This window comes from Limulus polyphemus, unplaced genomic scaffold (genome assembly GCF_000517525.1).
Source record: "Limulus polyphemus unplaced genomic scaffold, Limulus_polyphemus-2.1.2 Scaffold150, whole genome shotgun sequence".
Classification (NCBI taxonomy): Eukaryota; Metazoa; Arthropoda; class Merostomata; order Xiphosura; family Limulidae; genus Limulus; species Limulus polyphemus.
In genome coordinates this window covers 443339-451323 of record NW_013665760.1, presented here as the reverse complement: position 1 = coordinate 451323, position 7985 = coordinate 443339, and positions in this window count along the sequence as shown.

Sequence of the window (7985 nt, the reverse complement as noted above, 5' to 3'; positions counted from 1 at the left end):
TATTTTTTCTTACTCTTTTGCTTGTAAATACCGATTGTTTCACTACATCTAACTTATGTCTGGTGTCTTTCTTTGCTTCGAACTCGGTAGAATTCGGATTTTCGCTATGCAAAACATTTTTTGGTGAACTTCAATCAGTTATTTAGTAGTTCACACCTAATTACTCTAATCGAAATCAGTGAAGCTGAGAATACCACAACACTACCTTAAAATAAACGAAAATTTTCCTCAGAATGTACTTTTCAATATGTTGAAGTTTATGTTAGTTAAATAGTTTAATAGTTCAAAATAATAAAATAATGTTTCGTAAAGCAAACTATTAAATGAAACTTATTTCATTGAAGTCAAAACTATATAGTTATATTTGTATTATTTTTTGTCTTGTGAATAAAAAATTAACATATATAATTTTTTCTTTCTTAATTATTTCATTTAAGAAAAGTCATTGCAATTACAAAGTGTGTACACACAATATTCTTGATTATTGTAAACATAAATTACTATCATAAAAGCAACAATTTGCAATAACGTCAGACGATCTACATATTAAGTTTGCTGAAAATGCAATTTTATACAACAAAATTCCTCTGACCATAGAAATATAATGATTCGTATGAAGCATTTTAATTCCAGCTATTACTAAATACATACATTTTCCGCTCTAGTTTAAAGTTATTATAGGCCATTCAAATTAAATTTATTGATTTCTTGCTTGTATTACATTTGTGACAAACATATAATATGGTTGAAAATTATTGAGAAAGAAATGCCCCAATGAAAGTCAAATTCAGATTGTAGCTTTTAGTAATCAGATGGTTAAAAATCTAAATGACTTCGGGTATAATGGGGGTGCATTTACAAAAAAACTACAAAATTATTATTTTGGAGTTAAAACGTGTTATGTATGCCTTGACTCTCTACAGAGAATATTAAATGTAAGGAATTAGTATGAAGCAAATTTTTATAACGGGAACCAACGAAGATTTGAAATTAAGAAAAAATAAACATTAATAGTTTTGTTTTTCTGTAAAAGCTGTAACTTGTAATAATAATAATACCAATAAAAATTATTAAATGATAAACACATCTTTGAAATGGAAAGTAATTTAGTAGTAACTTGATTGGGTAAGGAAGTTTGGGTTCAAATCAGTCAGTGCTCCCCGTCATCGAACATGCTCGTCCTTTCAACAGTGGGGGCGTTATAACGAGACGGTCAATTCCACTATTTGTTGGTAAAAGAGTAGCCTAAGAGTTGGCGGTGTTAATTAACTGTCTTCCATCTAGTCTTTCACTGCTAAATGAGATATGGCTAGCACAGATAACCCTCGTGCAGCTTTGCGCGAAATTCGAAACAAACTAAACTAATTCAATGTTTGTTTGTTTGTAGTCAAGCACAGAGTTACACAAAGGGATATCTGTGCTCTACCCATCACGTATATCGAAACCCGGTTTCTAGCGTAGTAAGTCCGCAGACATGCCGCTGTGCCACTGGGGGGCCCAATTCAATGTACTATAAGAGTTGACTTTTTTTTCAAAGGGCATGCTAGCGATCAAAGTATATTGGATTTCTGCTTCACAATCATGCAACGTGTTTATCAACATAATAAAATGATTTGCTAAAAGGCATAAGCTGTTCAAATTGACATCAATCTATGTATTTCATGAGAGTATATTCTCACATTGTCTAGAGTTAATCAAGAAGCAATCGTATTTAAATAGCTAATATTGCTTATTTTTGGATGTTTCATGAATCCAAATTATCAGATAAACTTCGCATTTAGTAAAGAGAACCAATATTTTGAATGCAAACTATAAAAATTAATGCAAATATGGTAAATGTGTACATATATTTGTCTAACAACATGACCGTGGGGAAAATTATACCCTATACACATAAAATGATGACGTTAACCACAAGGGCTTATTGACATTTACTATATTGGTACTGTAGTACAAATATTGGGCTGCTTGTTAAACTGTTAATGACTTATTAATTTAAGATGACTTATTTAGATTTAGAGTAGAAGACGTAAAAAAATGTATGTCAATGAGTGCGTTTTAAACTTTATTATATCATGAACCACTATAATGGTTCATAATAGGGATCGCGCAGGAATTGGCTCAAAATTCTAATATAACATTCGAGCAAAAACCATATTAGCAAGCAGACTTGTTCTTGCAACAACACTCAAAACATTCCTTTTTAATATTTAAGATCACCCAAACATTGATAATAAGCAAAATAATTGATTTCACGATTGTTAGACAAAATCAAAATTTGCCAACTTGTTCATATTATTATTAATATTATCGTTTCACAAGCCTATAGCAGAATTGGCTGGATATTTTGCACCAAAATCTAGATAGATATACTGTTACGTCTCCGTTCGTTAGTTAATTTCCGTAAAAATTCTTACCGAAGAAACTTTACCGATACAAGTCCTTTCTTAAATAAAACTGGTTTATTCTTTCCGAATACAACTTTGCGATACACTTAATTTCAACAGTCGCTCTATAACAAACGCTATAATTCACAACGAACGTCTCACGTGCTCAACAATATTCTGTCCGTATACATTCAATTACTCGTTGCCCTCCTCGCCTCATTTTTACTGGTTTATATATACAAGACTACACTATATCTAGAAGGATCCTGAGATTTAAGGAAGGAACGTGAATGTTCGAGAAGGACGTGGCGTGATACTAGTCACGTGACCTCCGCTGACGCAACAATTCTATATGAAGTGCCACGAATGACCATGCTCTACTTAAAAGTTGATTATTTTTCATTGAAAGTTGATTTACTTGGTTATAAATACATAAAAGATGAGATGTCATGAGAGGTTGCCTTTGTACTTGACGCATGTTTACACGAAACCTCATGCACAAAGCCACCTGTCTCAGTAAATGATTACTATAAAAGACACGAAGCTTTATTGAAAGCGATGTTTTAGACGTATTTATTTTATTTGAAAAGGCTGTTTTTCTATTGGTAAAATGCTATACGCACTTAGTAGGGGTTGTGTGTTACTCTACGTATATATTTACTCATTGCTGTACATTTACAAAGCCAACATACACAATAAGAAAACTAAGAATTTAAAATATAGAAATAGGGATTGCAAAAAAGGTAAGCAAACAAGGCTAGGGATTTACTACTGACACGTTGCTCACCCTACAAGTCGCTATTATAACCCCCATTATAGAATTATCGCAAAATTATCTACAGTTAATTCGCACAAAAATTTTTCAAAAATTAAGAGAGTACTTTCAAATTTAATTCAATCTCCATAATTTTGTCGTACTGCGAAATTTTCTAAGGCCTTCACTTTCCGGCGTCAAAATATCCGGTGTTTTCCTAGCGTGTGCGTTAGTTTGAAACTATAACTCATGCATTTTCTAGCGCATTAAACTGGTGTATTCATTATTTATTACCTCTATATATAGCACAACTTCATATAGCTATTGCTATTTTCAAATAATTGGTGTTAAGGTAACAGTTGTAAATATTGTCGATAATTGGTGACTTATGCTAAATGTGTCGCTATTGTCTATTTTACATGCATTATTTGTGTCCCTTATTCTAGCAAACACATGTGCACAACAGGATATTGAAGAACATACATTTAACACATAACATTAACAAGGTAAGCATGTTATTCAGTCTGTTTAAATTGCATTAATCTATGTTGTATTATCTTAGAACAAACATTCTGTTTTGATAAGACTGCTTTGTTACTGCTCGTCTTTGTTACATTACAATGTTACATTGATGGAAGCCGGTCATTAAATCTATAATGATACAATCTTTGTCTTCAACTTCAAGAGTGTCCTTTGAGAACAACTTTACATTTTGTTTGCTGTAGTTACACACTAGTACATGTGTTTCCAGGTGGATAAGGCGCTCGACTCACAATCTGAGGGTCGCGGGTTCGAATCCGCATCCCACCAAACATGCTCGCCCTTTCAGCCGTGGGGACGTTATAATGTGACGGTTGGTAAAAGAGTAGCCCAAGAGTTGGCGGTGGGTGGTGATGACTAGCTGCCTTCCCTCTAGTCTTACACTGCTAAATTAGGGACGGCTAGCGCAGATAGCCCTCGTGTAGCTTTGCGCGAAATTCCAAAACAAACAAACCGATTTTTGTCAACATAAACTTTCTTCTTAGTTGCTCAAGAACATATGCAAGCGATGAAAAATGTATTGTGACTCTGCAGTCCTAATAGTAGTAGGCCTAGGAGTGGCGTAATTGCTTTCCGGATGTATATATTATATTAAGTTGAAATAAAATGTAGATGCATTAATTAGTCGTTTCATAAAATATTCGAGCCCGGCATGGGTCTAATTCATATTAATCTACGTGTTATTTCATTAATTTATATTTTTTGTAAAATCAAGCATTGAAAAAGTTAACCCACTTCTTTTTATTACGTAGCGAAAGAGCGCAAAAAACACACCTTTAGGTCAATCAGTTTATCTGTTCAGTGACATCATCGTCTTCATTGTGCTAATTGGGCCGAGTTTAATTCGCAAATCCGGACCCTCTGCAATGTCCACAAGCAGCAAAATAATCCAAATCGTGTTTTTTGCATGTACATCTCATATTGCTACAATCTGTTTGGCAGTTGCATCGGATCACTCGCAGAAGTTCTTTAGGGGCTGGAGCCAATTCATTCTGCACTGGTACAAGTCTTCCTTCATACTCCGTCCTTCCCCATTCTTCTGGTAGAAGCTCATCACCACTTCCATTCCACAGATGGATTTGGTAGAAGACACGAAGACTATGGTACTTTACTGCTGCTGATGTAGGTGGTAGACTCTGTGGCTGCACGTGGGAAATGCCAACAACCACCTTTTCGCAGAAGCGCTTATATCGAAGCGAGTTGAGGTTCTCTTTGGGTTCTCCATTATAGATAAACACCAAATCATTGTTGCCTGCTATTACAATATCTACTTAGAAAGCTGAAATCGCGTTAAATATCCTGGTCTGCTCATGGAAGTTGCTACTGGTGTTGAATTTCTTGATGAAAGCTCCCTTTCCTATACCAAAGAGGCGGGAGGTTGTGTCGCATCCAAGGAGAGAATGTGGGTACACACATCAGGGCCTAGTCGCTCCTTCACAACCTTTATGTTCCACACAAGTAGTTTTTTCGTGTTGTCCTTTTTTTGGTTAAGGTCGGAAGAACAGGTCATGTGAATCGAGGTTGGTGTGGTAGATGAGCAGGATGAGCAGATCTGTGTCATCGTCAATTAGCACAGTGTTGGTCATGGTTGCCGACTTTACTGCTTTTCGCACAATGAGGAGATCAGCATCACCAGGATCATGGTGTGTCCGGCAATTCACTCTCTGTAAACGGTCACTGAGCATATTGATAAACCGTTGTTTGTTTGTTTTGTTGGCCAAGAATTGGTCCTTCTTCATGGTAACACGCATGTCCTCATCGAATATTTGTTTATTTGTTTGTTTTTTTATATGAAGTTAAGCACAAAGCTACACAATAGGCTATCTGTGCTCTGCCCACCACGGGTATCGAAACTCGGTTTTTAGCGTTGTAAGTCCTCGGACATACCGCTGTGCCACTGGGGGCCTTCATCGAATGTCACGGTTTGTCTGACATTTTTGCTCATCTCTTATGTGTCATGTCCATTGTGGATGTATTATCATATTCATAAAACATGATAATTGCCTTTCTATACTTTCTTGTGACGTGTTCAGTGTAAAGAGAACAAATGTCCTTGTATGTGTAGTCACGTGTCCATAGGATACGCTGAAGTAATGCCCCACCATCCAACATGTACTGAAACTCGCCTGTCATCTTTGGAATGTGAGATTTCGGGAAGGCCCAGATAAACCTGCTAGTATTGGTTTCTGTGGCTTTCGGAGTAGCAATGGGGAATTAAACAGAGCTGGTGGATAACTGCACAGTTCAACTTTGAAAATCAATTCTAGGTCGTATTATGTCTTTTCAGCAATCGTCAGTCACTGGAAGAGCAGCTGAGGATCAACCTGTATGCAGTCACCTTCAATCATCACTGTAGATTGTCTGTCTGAAGCTGTGACTTGATTCTTCCTCTTAAATGTGTGCTTTGCAGCCATCTGCCCATACATGGAACCTAAGATGTTGTGTACAATAGATTTTGCCACGTGAACATTAACTGTGCCATGTGCGTTGGACGCACGTCGAGACATTGCGCAAACTTGGATCGGGGCTGAAAGGATTCTCTCTTGAAGATAGCTAACAACTATATGTATGTCTTTCATATCTCGTGTTTGTTTAGCCTTTATCATGTCTTGTTTTGCTCTACTGCATTGTTCATCTCAACACATGTAGGCATGGAAAGCGGCCATATCAGGCGTTGTCGCTCCGTCATCCCTCGAGTGAGGCCACCACTGGTCTTCATGCTTCTCATTAGTACCTGATCGGTGATGAAATCTGGGGACAGACCAACACATAGACGATGACGTCTTCTCACCACGTGGTAGCCTTCTTCAAATCATCGGTAAACGTCTGGATGTTCAACCTGAAGATCCAGCAACCGCTGCACATAGACTCGAGCTTATTTCGTGTAGATGCTGCCAGGAAGGGAAGCATTTCCGAAACTGCAGCTAAGTGCAACAATCAGTTACCAGCACGTTCTGCCCTGATAAGTTTGCAAAGAATATCCACCATATCCATAGACTGCAACCAGAGTGCAGCAGTGCCAAACGATTTTAGGAATTCTGTTTTTCTTTTGATGAGGTCCTCGATCCTAGTCAGCACATCAGCATTGTATACATCCTCTAAAAAACCTAATGCTCCATCAGCTTTTTGTAAAGAATATGGACTTCATATATATCTGAATTTCCAGTTCCAGCTATTGTAGTCTCTTCATGTGATAATGCTGTCGATTCTGTGGTCTCCCGTTATTCCAGGTCTGTCAGTTCTCCCGGCTGCTGTGGGACAGACACAGCAAGTGCATCGGACAAAATCAGGGCATTAAGTGCCGCGCCAACAAGGAGATGAGCTCATGCAATAGCCTTGTCTATCATTATATGTACCTATAACATCAACCAAGTTTATGGTGGGTGCCCCCATCTTCTAGATCCCCCAATGCACCTTTTGAGGAGGATAACGCCTCTTTTATTGGTTTTGCTGCATGATTTGGTAGAGGTATGTATTATTGTTTTAATTTAAGACTAGTGATTATAATTATATTTAAATAAAAGTAAAATAGAAAAATGAATAACTGTTAACCTCAACTTCAATACATTCCCCATGCAGGATCCCTTAAGAGTTTTGATATGTTATAGAGGAAACCTTAATGAGTATGAAACAGTTGAGACATTTTCTGTTGCAATTTGTATAAGGTTATATTATATATTGTCTGTACCATTTATTCAGTGTCGGAACTACAAAAGATGAGTCCCTACATTTATTTCCTTATAATTGTAGTTACGACTTGGTCCCCATTTGGTTCGGGCCCTCTCGCAATTGTGGAGGCTTACTTACGCCACTGTTTCTACTATTTTTTACTACGTGTTCGGATTAGTACAGTTTTTGTAACGCCTAAACACAACGCAATGTAGTATCAGTATGCTAAACTGAATCTCTTTGTGAATGTTTAATTCATCTGAAACACAAGCCCCAAAGTGGACTAGCAGTAAGCTTGAGGACTTAAAACGTCAAAATTTGGGTTCGGTACTCGCTCTGGCCACAGTGCAGATAGCCCATTGTTTAGCTTTGCGCTTAAAATTAAACAAACAAACTGAACCACGCTTCTTTTCTTCCTGCTGATATTTCATTCCTCAGTAAAATGTGGCGGAATATTTTTACCCTTACTCTTCAAATAAATAAAAATGTGACCGTAGAAACCTGTAAAATACGCATGTAAAAAAGATTTCAACGAAAATTTACAATTCATTTCATATATATGCATAAGTGTCTTAGCCTTACTGAGACTTTATTCTGAAAGTATAGATAAATTATACATTGATAAAGAAACCAAG